This window comes from Pinus tabuliformis, chromosome 9 (genome assembly GCF_031772625.1).
Source record: "Pinus tabuliformis cultivar Carrire ecotype Pingquan chromosome 9, CPIR1, whole genome shotgun sequence".
In the NCBI taxonomy this organism is placed as follows: Eukaryota; Viridiplantae; Streptophyta; class Pinopsida; order Pinales; family Pinaceae; genus Pinus; species Pinus tabuliformis.
In genome coordinates, this window is record NC_142307.1 from 632,671,403 (window position 1) to 632,689,045 (window position 17,643).

Genomic DNA, 17,643 nt, shown 5'->3' on the forward strand with positions numbered 1-17,643 from the left:
GGTGTGATCACAACCTCACGTATCACCCTTTAACATTGGAACTAGGTTTTGTATTCTTCCATCACCCTCATTTTATTTTTATGTTCAAATAACATTCCAGTGATTGGGGTTACTAGTGATATCACATTGCGCTGCATTGTTTAATCCCTATCTATCTATTAAGGAACCTCCCTCGAAGCTAGAGGAGAGACATCCTGAAGAGGCAAGGTAGGTCACTAAGGTGATGGTGATATACCCAAGTTCCACTCAACTTGTGTGGTGTGGTTTGGATATTTCATCACTTTAACACAAAACTCACAGAGTTAACACTACCCTTATTATATTTGATGACCAAATGAAATTTCTAGAAGAACTTTCCCCACTTGTAGTATTTAGTCTATTGTAGCTTACTCTAGGTTTGAAGATACTATAGTGGTTGGTGATTTGTGTGGATGTTGGTTTCCTTTCCAATTAGATAGTGTTCCCACTTTTGATAGCTTGTACCAAGAGATAGAGCTCATTGTCCTAGATAGGGTAGCTGATAAATTCCCCTTGAGATACTTCAAAGTGGTAGCATATAGAGATTTTTTCTTCCATCAAGATTGCACCCATGACATACCCACTTGGATCATCTCCAACTTGAAGGGCTTTTGCAAGTTTGATAATGCAAGAACTATTGTTTTACTAATTTTCTTTTCAACCCTTCAAAGGTATTTTGTTGACTCTTTACACATTAGAAACTCTTTCTACTCACTGTTATGACATGGAGTGGTGAAACTACTACTGAAAATAAAGCTCTAAATTTATACATGTATTGTGTTACCCCAACAAAGCTCCTAACTTCAAAGAGAACTGTAGGAAATGACCATTTCATGATGGCCTCCATCTTCTCAAGATTTATCTTGAACTCCCCTCCAACAATCACATACCCCAGATGCACCAAGGAGTGCTATGAAAACTCACATTCTTGAGGATTTCCAACAATTGACACTTCTTCAGAGTCTCTAACACTTTCATCAAGTGAAAGATGTGCTCCTCCCAGCTAACATTATGCCAAATAAAATAAATAACAAATGAACCTATATAGGGGTGTAATACATCATTCATTAATCTCATAAACATGGTGCATTACATAAAGCAAATGATATGACTAACCACTCATAAAAACCTTGTCTAGTTTTGAAAGCGATCTTCCAAGTGCCTTCTTCTTTGACTCGAACTTGGTGGTACTCAAATTTTAAAATAAGCTTGTGAAGTATTTTACATGTTGCCATTGGTCTAATAGATTATCAATCCTATGTAGGGGGTACTTGTTCTTGAGCATAATAATGTTTAATACTCTATAATCAATGCATATTTTCCAAGTCCCATCCTTCTTTGGTACAGTTATGATGGCCGACCCACAAGGTGAGGTACTTGGTCGAATCAAACCCTGCTCCATCAGTTGTTGCAACTATTTCTTCACTTCATTTGCTTCCAAAACGAATTATCCATATAGCCAAATGTTCGACAATGGAGATTCTGCCAATAATTGGATTTTGTGGTCCACTTCCCTCTTGGATGGTAGCCATTTAGGCTCCTAGAACACTCGCATGTTTGCTTGTAACAAACCTTCTAGTTATTATTTTTGTTCTTTATTACAACTCTCTATGTTTATTTTTCCACGACACTTCAACTACAGGTTTATGTCTAAAATCATGATCATAAACACACTGAAATACCACAACACTAACACATTGCACAACAGAAAAAATACAACAATGAATCAACTCAGTGCACAAGATTTTTGTAACCCAAAACTTGTTATATTGCAAACCTTAATACAACAAACATAGGGCTCTCATACCAGGGATCATAGGCATTACAATAATCCCTGATATAAAAACAACTGGCACTTGGAGTCAACAACTTATGAATACCAATATTTCCCTAAACAAAGTACACTTGACTTACTTGTTGATGTAGCACTTCCACATCCCTTTCAGTGCACGTAACCTTGAACACTTTTGGCAGGTCCTTTGCACCTCTTTTGTTGCTCACAAGTACATATGTTGCTCCAAATCTGCTTACATCTTCCGCCACTCAATCCGCCTCTACCAACCCTTTAGCTGCTTCTAGAATGACTAGTATTAGGCCTTCATAAGCCATCCCTCTAGCTTCTTTCATGCTCCTCCAAAATACGAAACTCTTAGGGTCTTCAAGTCTGCCCTCTTCATGTCTCTATGTTGCTCCAAAAATGACCAAACTTAGATCTAAATCAAGTTGCGCTCACATAGTGACAAGTGTGCTCTTGTGTCACCTTACTTAGGGATTTCCAATCAACCCACTCATAGTTCCTTAACACCACTAAGGAAGATCGATCTAGGGCATGCAAAATCTGCCCTCACTCTATCTCTTTTCTACTCCAAAGAAGACAAATCTAGGGCTCAACAAAATTGATGTCCTAAACCCTTTAGGACAGATCTATCAACCAACACTTCTTCTCCTTAAATACACGACCACACTTCTTTCTTTCTACCTTAGCTCAACCAATAAGAACTCAGTTATGAGATCAACATATAATTAGAGGAAATTTCAACTCAAAAATAACCACCTAAGAAAAAATTAAGAAATTAATAGAATAATACATGTAGACAATTTTTTAATATATCCATTTTATTATTTTACTTTTATCAAAATTAACCAAATAAATGTCACATTTTTCAAAATAGTTGTATATATATTTTAGATTTAAATTAATTTATTATCACAAGATTTAATAAAACTTAAATTAAAAAAGTAAATTTAAAATTAAAATTAGTTATGCGTCATTAAAAATAAATAAAACCACACACACACGCACACATTATATTTAAATTAATTTATTAACACAAGATTTAATGAAATTTAAATTATAAAAGTAAATTTAAAATTTAAATTTAATTACGCAAATAAATGCACTTTATCAAAATAACCATAAAAATATTTAAATTAATTTATTTACACAATATTCAATAAAATTTAAAATTTTAGATGGTAAATTTAAAATTTAAACTAGTTACGTGTCATTAAAAATACACTAAACCCATTATTTATCCTTCATTAAAAATATTCTCAATATTATAACTTTTATAGAATAAGATACTTAATGTAGGACTCAGTCAGTTGGGCACCATTCACGCTTAAGGTAGGTCAATTGTATTATTAAAACACTTGTCGGTGCCTAGTCACACACGTATCTCATTTGAATTCTAAAGGATTTTGATTGGCTTACACATTATGACATGGAAATTCAATATTAACCTTTTAACAGCCCGGACTATCCTAGACACAAGTGTACCATCATAGGGAACTCGACCCTAAACACAGACCAACCACAGGTTTGAACCTCTACAATTTTTGCCTAAACAAATGGATTTTTCTCACAGCTTGGATGCACCATCTTGTAGACTTTGATCATAAAAAAATGCTCATAAATTTTGGCTATCTTTCCTCCTTGACCTGTACCAGTACATGAGACAAAAATAGAACCAAAATCTCATCCTCTTCTCCTATCTAACTTAGCTCCTGAGGTCAACGGTTTCCTTACTTGTCTTAGCTTGAGAGAAATGTTCTTATGGATATGATCAAATGAGGTCTCATCTCTTTCCTTCTTATAGTATTCATGAGAGAATCGATTAGCCTTGAAGGGGAACCACTCAAGCCTAGGCCAACTTGATATTTTTGACAAAAATCCCAACTATCATAAGAAAATTGATTTATTTCATTTGATCAAGACACTCCATGGTTTCCTTAGGTCCCCCTTGCTTCATTAAGGGTGGCCTCATGAAAACAACGAATAAACAAATAATTTTCCGCTTGGGTCTTTGCCCACAACTTTGGGTCCAAAGGTCACTTCTTGGGTACATGGCCCACAAAACCCTTTTCTGGGTCAGCTCCACATAAACCCAGTACCCCAAGGGATGTGGGAGTACCTCCAAAGCTACAAAAATCAACACTCCCTCTTAGCGAAAGAGGTACTTCCAGCACTCGGAAGTCTCTTGGCGACACTAGCTCAATCTATGGCATTCACCACTACAGTTGCATACCCTGTAGAATGAACCACACTATCCTCGATAGTGTCTCTGCCACCAGAAGCTTCCAAGTTCTTCCTTTCTTGATAGGCCTTCATGTCAACCCATAGTTCCTTCTTGCCAACAAAAGTCCCCTTGCTTCCCATTGACTATGCACTCTTCTTGGGTTGCGAATTCTCCCTCTAAACCTGCATACTCTCACTCTCACTCGACTCCCTCTAAGTCTCAAGAACCTGCTTTTTGTCATGATCTATAGACTTTCCCATCTGTCGATATAGACCATGCTCCCTAACTGCAATGATAATTCCAGTAGAGTTAGAGCCTTTGGGCTGATTCTTACTTTCCCATCCTGAAAAATCACCTCAAACCCCTTTGTCTCAATCACTAAGACAGACAACACGTTGTATCTAAGCTTTGGTACCCATAGTACATCCTGAACTATCAACAACTAACCTTACTCCATCCTGAATGGCACAATGCCCAATCCTTTGATCACTTTCTGACTCTTGTCGCTAACCACCATTTGCAACTTCGAGTCCCATTTAGTTAGATTCTCGAAAACATCACGTGAACCTGTCATAAGCTTTGACGCACCACTATCCACGTACCATGCATTCTTGTCGATAGTACCCTTGGAGAAATGAGAAACTAGAGCAAAATCCTTATCCTCCAAACTTCTCAAGAGGTCATCTAGCTCAGAGGATGTAGCAACACCAACTATCTCCTTCCCCTTCTTCTTGTCATTGTCTCCCTTCTTCTTCCTCTAGAACTTGCTTGAATAATGACCATATTCGCTACAGTTATAACACTTCAGCTTGCTCAAGTCCTTCTTTGCCTTACCCTTCATCCTCCCTGCAAGATCCACATTATCATTAGAAGACTTCTTCTTCTTATGAAGGTCCTCGTCTCATGGTTCCTCTTGAAAGAAGTCATCACATAACCTTGTCCAATCTGGCATCTTTTCTCGAGTGACGATCCCTTTGATAAATGACTTTCATTCCTCGATAAACCCTTTCAAAGCAGTCCTCACCAGCTTAGAATCTGGAACATCTTCACTGATGGAAGAAAGCTCGTCTCGAACTTGAGAAAGTCTCATCATATGCAGATCCACAACTTCACCATCTGACATCTTGGTGCTTTGACATTAGCTCTCAATACCAATAGTCGGTTCTTATTCTTATTTTGGAATAGATCCTGAAGAGCTTTCCACATCTCATGGGCAGTATTCTTCCCAGACAAATGAGGTATCAAGTGGTCTTTGAAACCATCTAGGATGATCAACTTTGCCTTCGTATCCAACTACTTAGGGTTGGTTTCTTAATCTCCTTCTTGGTAAAATCCCATATCTTGTTCACCATCAAGACCAACTTGATCCTTTCCTTCCAAGGTTTATAGTTGGACAACCCATCCAACCTATCCTTGTATCTCAAACCAACCGCCAACTTCGCCATTGCTATTAGTGCTTCAATAACAATGAAACCAACTCTTTCTTGAGTTGTACACTATGCACACTCTAATTTAGTTGTCTCTTTGAAGTAGCTCTGATACCATGATTTTTCCACGACACTTCAGCGATAGGTCTAAGTTTAAAATCATGATCATAAACACACTAAAATACCATAACGTTAACACTTTGCACAGTGAAAAACATACAACAGTGAATCAACTTAGTGCACAAGACCATTTTTAACCCAAAACTTGTTATATTACAAATTTTAATACGAAAAACATATGGCTCTCATACCATGGACCATGGCCCTTACAATCATCCCTGATACAAAAACAACTAGGGCTTGAAGTCAACAACTTATGACCACCAATATTTCCCTGAACAAAGTACACTTGACTTACTTGTTGATGTAGTTCTTCCACAACCCTTTCAATCCACGTACCTTGAACACTTCTGGGAAGTCTTTTGTCGCCTCTTTTATTACTCACAGGTACATTCGTTGCTTCAGATCTGCTTGCATCTTCACCTACTCAATCTATCTTTACCAATCCTCTAGCTACTTCAAGAATGATTGATATTAAGCCTTCACAAGTCTACCCTCTAGCTACTCTCATGTTCCTCCATGATAGCTAACTCTTAGGGTCTTCAAATTTGCCCTCTTTCTGTCTCTTTGTTGCTCCAAAGATGACCATACTTAAGGCTAAATAAAGTTTCCCTCACACAGTGATAAGTGTAATTTGTGTCGCGTTACTTAGGGATTTCCAATCAGCCCACTCACAATTCCTTAACACCACTAAGGAAGATTGATCTAGGACATACAAAATCTGCGCTCACTTTATCTCTTTTCTACTCCAAAGAAGACAGATCTAGGGCTCAACAAAATTGTTGTCCTAAACCATTTAGGACAGATCTATCCACTTGCACTTCTCCTTAAAGACATGACCACACTTCATTCTTTCTACCTCTGCTCAACCAACAAAAACTCAGTTTTGAGATCAGCATACTCAGTCCCAACAGCTCGGACTATCCTAGTCATAGGTGTACCATCACAAGGAACTTGACCAAGCTCATTTTTATAGTCCTAAAATTGCATACACAATCCCTAAACACCTACACTACTCTTCAGGAGATCTCGACCCTCACTTGCCTTTCTTTCCAGCTCCAACAAAGGGTCTCAACCCTACCTTAAATAGAGACGCAACTCGGCCCTAAAAACAGACCAACCACAGGTTCGAACCTCTAAAATTTCAACCTAAACACAGGGAATCACTTTTTTCATAGATCAAATGCACTTTGTTGTAGATTTTGCTCACAAAAAAATGCTCAAAAATGTCGGCCAACTTCCCTCCTTAACCTGCACCCAAACATGAGACAAAAACATAACCAAAAACTCGTCCTCTTCTCTTATCTATCTCAGTTCCCAACGTCAACGACTGCTTTACTTGTCTTAGCTTGAGAGAAATGTACTTGTGGATATGATCAAATGAGGTCTCATCTCTTTCCTTCTTATAGTATTCATGAGGGAATTGATTAGCCCTCAAGGGGTACCACTCAAGCCTATACCGACTTGATCTTGTTGACAAAAACCCCAACTATCATAAGAAAATTGATTTCTTTCATTTGATCAAGACACTCCATGGTTGCCTTAGGTCCCCCTTGATTCATTAAGGGTGGCCTCATGCAAATAATGAATAAACAAATAATTCTCCACTTAGGTCTTTGCCCACAACTTTGGGTCCAAAGCCCATTGCTTGAGTACATCGCACACAAATCCCTTTTGTGAGTCGTCTCCTCAAAAACCCAGTACCCCAGGGGATGTGGGAGTACCTACCAAGCTACACAAATCAACACGCTAGGGGTATCTTCACCCTAATTAACTCATCACTAGAATGATTTTCTCTCAAGTAAAACATATTTCCTGCTAGAACTAATCAACTTCTTGGCTTGGTTGGCACTTACCAGTGAAAACTTGTACTTATCATTGTGTGTGTTGATAATGAAGGATCTACTATCCTTGATGAGGCGATAACTAGTTGACTCTTTGGATGGAAATTGTCTCTCTCGTATACATGTATGGGCTCCCAAAAACTACTCCACATACATCAAGTGGTAAGTCTACATCCAATTCTACTTCATCAATATAATCAAAATATATAGCAAATTTTATCTTGCACTATCTTGTTACCTTGATCTCTACGTCCTTGTTTAACCATCCCAATGGACACGAGTTAGGATGATCGCAAACCTCCAATCCAATATTGTTGACTAGATTTGCTACTTTGAGATTGCTTGTGAACGTGAGTCGAACAAAGTATTTATTTTTCTCTTCTTGGCCTTGATCTAAATGTGGAAGAGTTTGGTCATCTCCTCTTCCTAGTGATGAAGGTTACTTAGATACACCTCCTTCTACACGGATGTGCAAAAAATCTTCTCATTCACATCGAAGTTGTTTTCAACCTAATTGTTTGGATTTGTGGCTAGAAGATTATTTTTCTTCCCATCCTTCTTGTGGTTCTTTAGGTTCATCTCTAGATGTAATTCCCATACTTCTCCTTAGTATGAACATCAATGTTGTAGTGACTGCAATGGTTACTACGATCATTGCACTAATGTGTATTGGATGATGTCTTTGTATCCTTCCCCACTTTCCATTTATTTACCTCCTTGGAAGCTTCTTGGAGCTATTTTTGCTTCAAACCACTTAGTTTCCCCTTTTTTTTGTGTATGCTTTTCAGATACTTTCACTCTACACATGCCTCATCCATTGTTCTTTGTTAGGTTTTTATAGCACATGTTTTCTAGTCTCGATTTGTGTCTAAGAGACTAAGGAACACGGGATCTCCAAAACCCAGAAAAGGTTTCGCGAGATAAGCTTGTGAAATGCTTAATTAAATTAATTGATCAATAATTAAAAAATGTTTTAAGTCTAACTTATGAAAATTGATTAATTAATGGGAATTAATTAAGGATGATCGAGAAAGATTTAGAGACTCACACGGATCGAGTCTAAGATGATCTTAGCCATTAATGAGGATTTAATCATGGTCGTTGAAGCTCTAGCGAGAGATTATAAGAGCAAGTTAATGCGATGGAGAGAGACAATTGTGAGAAGAGAAGAGTGAGTTCCTCAAAAGATCGAGCTATCTAGTTGCAGAGATTCAACAAGGAAGTGAGTTCAAGCTAGAGAAGGAAAGCATCAATGATTGAGGGAGAAACAACAGAGAGTTCCACAAGATTTTCCAGTTCCAAAGAGCCAACAAAAGGAGGCCAAAATATTATGCAGAGAAAGTTGTCAAGGTGGTGCGCGTTTGCCAGTGCAGTTGAGCGAATTATCGGGAAGGGTTCAGATCAGTTGCCAAAGGCTGGACATACATTTCGAAAGGCAAAGGAAATTTTTGAATTGGTAGGAGGAGGCTAGACAACCTAGTTTGGAGTAGTTCCAGAGGTCGTACGAACTATGTAGACCAGCGGTGTGAGCAACCAATTAGGTAGTCCAAGCAGACCACAAGGAGGCTGAGTTGGGTTATAAAGGGAGAAATTTTCTCCTAAATATTTTCGGTGAGAATATATGTTGGAGGATTTCTAGTTGGGCATTTGGATATTGTACTCGGATTTTATTGTTGCATAATAATAAAATAAACCCTCATCTACTGCACTGGTTTTCCCTTCAGGGTTTTTCTGAGGACGTTAATCCAAAAACATTGGTGTCTATTTTATTGTGTGTGCATTATTTTCTCAATTTCCAATTTATTTTCTGCAATGTATTTTATTTTTGGTGAAGGTTGCAATTCTGATTTTATCGATATTTTTCATAATAACAAATAAACTGCAGAACATTTAGGAGATAAATTTCCAGTAATTGTAATCAAGGAATTTTCACATTCTTGGCATGAAAAACATCACTTACTTTCATAAATGATATGTAGACCTCTGAGATATTAGAGGAATACATCTAGGCTCTTAGGAAAGATACCTAGCATGATGGCTATCTTCCTAAACTTAGTGGTGTGCTCTTGTACACTCTGCCCCTACCTTTGTCTAAACTAGTGGCATCAGATCCATTGATCCTCTACATACTTTATAGGGTAGAATTAAGACTTAATGAGGCTCATATTGTGACTGGTGTCAATGACCTTTACTTCTAGCCTTGCAAGTTTATTTTATGTTGGGTAATGAGAGTTATTGTGAACAAACCCATTGGGCATGGGCAGTGTTTTGTGACTTTTTACTTAAACTGCTTGTTGGATCCTCTACAACTTCCCACAAAATTCCCCAAAAAGAACCTGCTATGATATCAATATGATCTGTAAACTGTTGTGGATATTCCACTAGAACAATTCATCACAATATATTTGATAAAATTACTTAAAATTTTACTATTAATTCTTCCTTAGATTCCAAATTGTTTAGTTAGTTGATTTTTTGCTTAATTAATTAAATTAACTAAAATGAAAGAAATCGCAAGCATAAAGAAATGCATACACCATCCACAATAGACACAAATATTTGCCTTGAGAAATCCTTATGGCGGAAAACCCGACTAGAATGTGAGGATGCTCTACTCTCTTTTATCTAGTATGGAAAATGTACAACAAATACAAACAAGAAGTACTCTCTATGGAGCTACATAAGGTTTCTAGCCAATATTGTTGCTACAAAATCTTAACCCCCTTTGCTTTTCTCTCTTACTTCCCACTCCAAGTTGCTCTACTCAACTATGGAACAAAATACAATAGCATAGATTGGACCACCTACTCCTAGTGGCCCAGTATTTGACATATCCTAATAACCAACTAGGGGTAAAGTTTAACTCCATCAAACCTCGACTAGAGCTATGGGTTTGAATCTTCTAGAGTCACGTTCAAAGTCCACACGTGGCTAGCCCCACATGCATGAGTAATGGGGTTGGCATCACATCTATTCATACCATGGTGGTCAATGCGGTACATCAACTTGCTAGTGACATAACTTTTGCATACAAACTCCACTTGACATGATTCTTGCACTGTTAGAAAGGTCTATGAGTGTAGAACAACATCATGGGGTCTATTATAGGCAAGAACTTTTGGAGCCCAAAAAACTTTGTTTAAGGCCTCAAAATGCCTCAAGAAGGTTTTCAGACCCCGATTCTCCAAACTAACAACCGTTGGTAAAAATGACCCTACAAGTTAATTCCTCTAGTGTTTCCACTCTGAAAGCATTGAGATAGATGACAAATAATATAATGATCCAATCTAGACCACTGAGGGTTGTCAGACTTTCCTTGGTTTTAATAAAAAAATTATTCTTTTCATTTGAAATCTTTCTAATGTGATTTCATGTGCCTAAAATTGGAGTTTGTAACAAAGAAACAATCCTAATATCCCGCACATGTCCAAGTAACGACCATGTCAAAACACTATAATTTAAATATAAGAATTAGTAACATGTGGAGCTAAAAACTTCTAAAATCATACGGAGTTTCCAAGAGAGTTACAAAACCTTAAACCTAACCTTAATTCCAGCTATCCAAAACCCAACAGTAAGGAAAAGGGTTGATGTTTTCACTAACTGCTCACTATTCCATAGCATGAGCAGATGTATTGAGGAATACTAATAGAGCAGATAGGCATGAACATATTGCGAAGGATGGTTGAAGACCATAGTATTTAATAGCTTTGCAGTAAGCTTCGACGTAATTGTAATCTGTATCATAATCTCCATAATATAAGAAGATGGAACGCACCACCCATCATTAAACTTTGATTTTCCCAAATGGATTTCTAAAGTAAAAATTTGTGTTCCATTGTGTGTCTTTGCTATTGTTATCTGTTTCATATGCTTCCGTTATTAAAGAATCTGAACCGAGTGTTTTATTTCGATTAAAGCATTAAAAATTCAGAGAGAGTTGCACAATCAAGCATAGATTCACTATAGTTGTTTTAAGTTTTGATTTATTTTGGTGAATCAAGTATTAAGGTAATTTACATAACACTTTTGGTTTAGAGATATCCATGGAGTTTGTTTTCTACCAAAATTGCCTAACACTTGCACATGGCCTTGTTTTCCTGTTTAAGAAAAACTGCTCAGGCCCAGGCACAGCTAACAATGAGATATCACAAAATAATGCAACAAATTGGTCTAATTAATATGGCAATGTGTTTTGTCAAAGAATCTTAACTTAAGTGGTTTGGTGAACAATTTGTTTCCTCATTGTGTGGGTTCAAGTCTCTAGAGACATGTTGTAACTAGTTCATTTGTGACATTTATAAATAATTTTACCGCAGAAATTTCTCATTCTGATTTAAGGAAAAACAAAACAAAAACATGATAACATGTTTTCCCAGAGATTGAACCCGAGTCTCTATGGAGAGAATTCACATGATCTAGAAAAGGGCAATGCAATAACATACAAAGCTTAGAAGTTCATTTTATCATTGGAAGAAATATACAACTGATAGATGTATGTTAACACAACATTAATTCAATAGTGAGGTTGACAGAATGTTAAGCAACTCACTGGGGTTAGATTTTGTAGTTCTAATAGGTGAATGAATAAAGAAAGAAGATTATACAGTTATACATTGACCAAGAAACCAAAATAACCAACAGTAAAACTGAATGCGCACAAATAAGAAACAACACAGGATTTATGTGGTAAAACCTCGACAGGGTGTCAAGAAACATCCACGGGGCAAGGGATTGGAATCTCTATTAATTCAGCAATGATTCTCCACGATTACATTTCTCAGGCATTCACTAGTTTTATACCAGCCGCCTCCATTGCATAACTACTATTTCGGTATAGAACTGACTAATTATATTTTTACCCAAAATTACATAATTCGTTGTCAAACTAACAGATTTAACCTCAGTCTTTATGGAGAGAACTCACATGATTTAGACAACAAAGCCTAGAAACTCATTTCATCATTTGAAGAAATAATTTAATCATTTGAAGAAATATACAATTGATAGATGAATGCTAACAGGATGCTAACAGGGCATTAGTTCATTAGTCAGGTTGACAAAGTGTTAAGCCGCCCACCAAGGTTATATTTTCATTGTTGTTCGCCCCACCTAAATCCCGAGCTATTTTGATGCAATAGCTACCCCTTTGACCTGGCACTAAACCAAAGAAATTCCACTCTTTGTGGTGTAGCCACTTGGGGGCTTTTTTTTGAAGCACTAACACATGCACAGAATTAATCTAGGAGTTCCCGTCCAAGATGAGGTCGTTCTCTTCTGTTATTTATTGAAAATGCTTGTGATGCCTATTTTGGTTGTGCAACCCACCAAAACTTCTGAACCTCCATTTTACTGTCAAACTTACTTCTTATTTGAATATAGTATAGATGTTGTCTTGGATCACTGTCCCACCAATTAATTAGTTTGATAAGTTTATTTATATTTGTTGTCCTGAGTGAATGATACATTGAAACATCCCATCTCCAAGCGTGGCACCAGAAACGCATCTACTTCTTGTTAAATAAAATTAATTGTCGAAGTTTCTTGTAATAGAAGATCACAATTTATTCTCATCAATCACCCCAAATATCACAATCCACCTCTGAAATGATTAGCATCCATGCCAAGATCTCTGCCTGACAACTCTGCGACTGAATATAGCTGCAATGCATTCAGTACGCATATCAAAGTTGTTCATGACCCGTGTGGATGAAGAGGCTTGTTTTGTTAAAAGAAAAACGATAAGCAACATTCCTCCCCTAGGTCAAGTATCTCATCCTGTGCCTAAATATGCAGGGTGAAATTTGTATCAGACACTTCCCTGCTTCCCCTGTCCGTGCAGTCACGTTCTTTAATACTGCACAATTTTTCTCTACTTGAGAGTGTCATCTGTTTACTCCAATGAATCAGTGAATATCAGTAAAATTAATTTTTATCATTGGTTTAACATCTCTTGTTCATCAGCAACGATGGTTTAGAGCAATCTTAGACCCTGTATTTTTTAGCTACTAATTTAATGAGGCTTCCTGATGCAGATTTTCTACATCAATATCAAACTCGATTCTGCACGTATAACATCAGTCACCCTGTCCAGTAGCAGAATCTAAGGTCACTGGTGAATTGTGCCTCATCCAGACACTACGCATGATCAAGTTCACATTCCTCTCATTTTTGTTAGCATCACCAGTAATCCCCACAAGAACACAGTCCATCCCTGAAATAATGAAAACGCTTTGTATCTCGCAGAACAATTTCTCGCCTGACAATCTTTGAGATGAACTTTGTAGCAATATGGCAGTCTTTGCAAACACGGAGATTCTTGGTGATCTGGATGGTCATTCCAGGGCTTGTATTAATAAGCCCAAAAGCAATGGCCAACTTCTCACTGTGGCTTAAAACAAGGGATTTCTTTTCCTCCTCGGACACATCATGTAGGACAAAACTCGTGTCAGGCACATACCCCACCACCTTCATCTGCCTGGCTAAGCTCTCTAAAACCATGTATATTTTCTCTGACTGTGGGTGTGATCTGTCTGCTGCAACAAATGCATGGACCCTCTTATCAATCTCAATCCAACTGCACCCTGGAATCTTTTTTAACCCCCTGCGTTTTAGCATTGTTCTCACTTTGGCCACATCATCCCATCTTCCAGCTGCAGCATAGAGGTTTGACAGCAAAATATAGTTTCCTGCAGTATCGGAACCTAACTCAAAAAGCCGTTGTGATGCCCATTCTCCTAGCTCCACATTGCAATGAATTTTGCAGGCACCAAGTAAGGCATTCCATACACTCGAATCAGGTTCTATTGGCATCGTCTTGATAAAATTTTGGGTTTCATCAAAACGTCCAGCACGACCAAGAATGTCAACCATGCATGCATAGTGCTCCATCCTATGGGTTATGCCATAATCTTGACTTAAGCAATTAAAGCATTTCCAGCCCAAGTCTACCAAGCCTGCATGACTACATGCAGACAAAAGGCAAGTAAAAGTGATATGATCTGGTTTAACTCCCATCTGTTGCATTTGGTGGAAAATAGCGAAGGCATCCCTACTACAACCATGCATTCCATACCCGTCAATCATCGTGTTCCATGAAACTAAATCTCTTTCAGACATATTGTCAAACATCTGGCGAGCTATATCTATGCGTCCACACTTGCAATACATGGATACGAGGGCAGTCTCCAGAGAAACATCCAACTCAAATCCATTTTTGACAATAAAATCATGAATAGACTTACCATGTTGAAGAGCCGCTAAGTGTGCACATGCATGGAGAACAATCAAACTGGTCACTCGGTTTGGTTTCATATCTGTCAATTTGAACTGATTAAAAAGTGTCAAGGCTTCACTAGCATGTCCATTCTGGGTGAATGCTGCGATCATTGTACTCAATGAAACAACATCCCTTTTAGGCATTTTATTAAAGAACTGGTGTGCAATTTCTACAAAGCCACATTTACCATACATGTCTATGAAAGCATTTCCCACTGAAAGATCCAACTCCAAACCACGCTTAATCACATAAGCATGGATACACTTTCCTTTTCTTAGAGGGTGGGTACATGCTGGCAGAAGACTCACTATAGTAGCTGAGTTGGGTTTCAAGCCTGTCAGCTGCATTTGATGAAAAAGTGACAACGCTTCACTTGCATATCCATTTTGTACACACCCTGAAATCATTGCATTCCATGCTACCACATCTCTTTTAGACATTTGGTCAAACAACTGAAATGCAACATCCATGTTTCCACATTTTGCATACATACCCACTAGAGCGGTCCCCACCAAAACATCTGACTGCAACCCATTTCTAACAATGCAATCATGGATATCCTTGCCGCATTGCAGCATCCCCAATTCAGCAACTGCAGGGAGAACACCAACAATGGTAACTTTGTTGGGTTTGACACCTTCAAGCTGCATTTGCCAAAACAATGCTACAGCATCACGACCATGCCCATTATGTGCATACCCCGAAATCATCGCACTCCATGCAAATACATCTTTTACAGACATTTTGTCGAAAACTAGTCGTGCAATCCCCATACTCCCATACTTACAGTACATAGCTGCAAGGGCTGTCCCCACGGAGATATCAGACTCAAATCCACTCTTTATAATGTAATTGTGAATAACCTTACCCTGTTGGAAATCTGCCATTTCTCCACGGCAAGCTGAAAGAATGCACAGTACAGTAACTCTACTGACTTTAACGTCGCTAAGTTGCACTTCGCGAAACAGTTTCATTGCCTCATTTATCTGTTCATTCTGTGAATACCCTGCAATCATTGCACTCCATGAGACCACATCTCTTTCAGGCATTTTGTCAAACACATCGCGTGCAAAGTCCATTCTCTTGCATTTTGCATACATATCTATGAGGGCATTCCCCACATAAAGATTTGATATAAGACCTCTTCTACCTATTTGTTCATGGATTTCCATGCCCTTCTGCAGAGCTGATAGGCTACCACAGGCCTTGAGTACAATGGGATAAGTGAAATTGTCCGGCTGTATATCAGCCTCCTGCATTTGGCGATAGAGTGCAATGGCCTCTTCGTATAACCCATTACAGACATACTCTCTGGCCATCTCATTCCATAATAGAACGTTTGGTTTGTATATTTTATCGAAAATTAGGCATGCATTCTGTAAACTACCGAAAATGGTATACATGCGAACAAATTTGGGGATTAGAAACCAATCATGGTTGAGACCATGAATAATGACTCGAGCATACAGTTGGTTGAGGGTTCTGATGTTGATACAGCCTTGTAAAAGAGAAGCGAATGTATTGGAATCACTGGGTATAATTAATTCGTTCTGTCTGCACAGAGTGTTGAAAAAGTGGATTTGCTGTTTGACTGTGGCTAAAGCGGTTCTCAGTGGATTGCGAAGGCGTCTGTGAGTTTTGATGCCATGCATAGGAGCTGTGGGAACTGAGAGAAAACAAAAACCAGAATTGGATGCGATGATACCTTTGTTCCCAGGTGAGAGATATTAACTTGCTGTCGAATACTAGCAAAATATGGTCACGATGACTGTGAAACATGATTCCTGCTGCGTTGTAGAATTAAAATTCTACAACAACAGCGCCCGCTGGATTGACCGAGTAATCTTTTAAGTGCGGCTCAATCCTACGAGGCATGTCCGCTGGGACAAATAAATATAAGTTCGTTAAAGGGAAAGGGAAACATGTAGTTCGTTAAAGGGGAAGGAAAACATGTAGAAGAAGAAATTATTTTAACGTTTATAAGGTAAAAATAATTTATGGGTTTTTTTTTATCTGCTTTGATGTATTTACTCTGTTTTTGTGAAGCTTCACAGTAAATGCTTCCAGCTTCTTGACAAACCCCTCGCTAAATAGATTATCCCAAGAGCTAGCTGTCAGTTTATCTGCATAATTTTCCCTGTTGTCTTTGAAATCATTGCATTCTAAAATGAAATGCTTCTCTGTATCCACTTTTCCGGAAGAACAAAAAATGAATACTTTTTCCTCCCACACTTCTTTTGGCCTTTTCGAGTGCCATGTTTCACAACAGAGTTGATGAAAATTAGTTTTTCACTAAACAATAAGAGTTTTGGCTCTCGAAGAGATATTGGCCTCTATGTATGCCTTTGGTTGATGACTATGAGTGGGATTAAACACTTCCATATGGTACTTTTTCTTTCTTCCTAGCTCCTTATCCCAAGTATGCTTGTGGAACTTATCCATAACAAAAGTGTTTATCTCTTTGTTGTTTATGGGACATATGTTCAAGCAAATACCCCAAATACTAAACCATTTGTTATTTCATTCCATCTAAGTTTTCTTTTTCTTTGGTTACACAATTTGTCATTAAAGACAACCTTAGGTCATCTACCCTCTTCCATTTGCTCTATTTTTTTTTAAATAACTTATGACTTGCACCATAGCAATTGCTTCAATAGGAACAACGTCTGTTTCACTTAACAAGATAGCTTATAAAACTGCACTTTTAATCTTGAATTTGTTTGTAATCAAACACTTCTGAATTTTCTCAATTTGTCTCCACTACATGTCAGATGTACTGCTGACCCATAGTCACAACCAAAGAGAATCACTAGAAGCCCAAAAAGAGTTTGAGTGGTTTTCCAGTCCCATAACTCGGTCTCTCTACACCTATTTTGAAAAGCATAAAATGCTTTCCAACCCCCTAAAGTTCTTTTCTTTCTACCACCTTCCCAACT

At 37.9% G+C, this 17,643-nt stretch overlaps 1 pseudogene; it reads right to left on the reverse strand.

Annotated features, from left to right (window-relative positions):
* Positions 1-13,608: 13,608 nt before the first annotated feature.
* Positions 13,609-16,359, reverse strand: LOC149150224 (pentatricopeptide repeat-containing protein At3g26782, mitochondrial pseudogene; annotated as a pseudogene).
* Between the last annotated feature and the right edge of the window lie 1,284 nt (positions 16,360-17,643).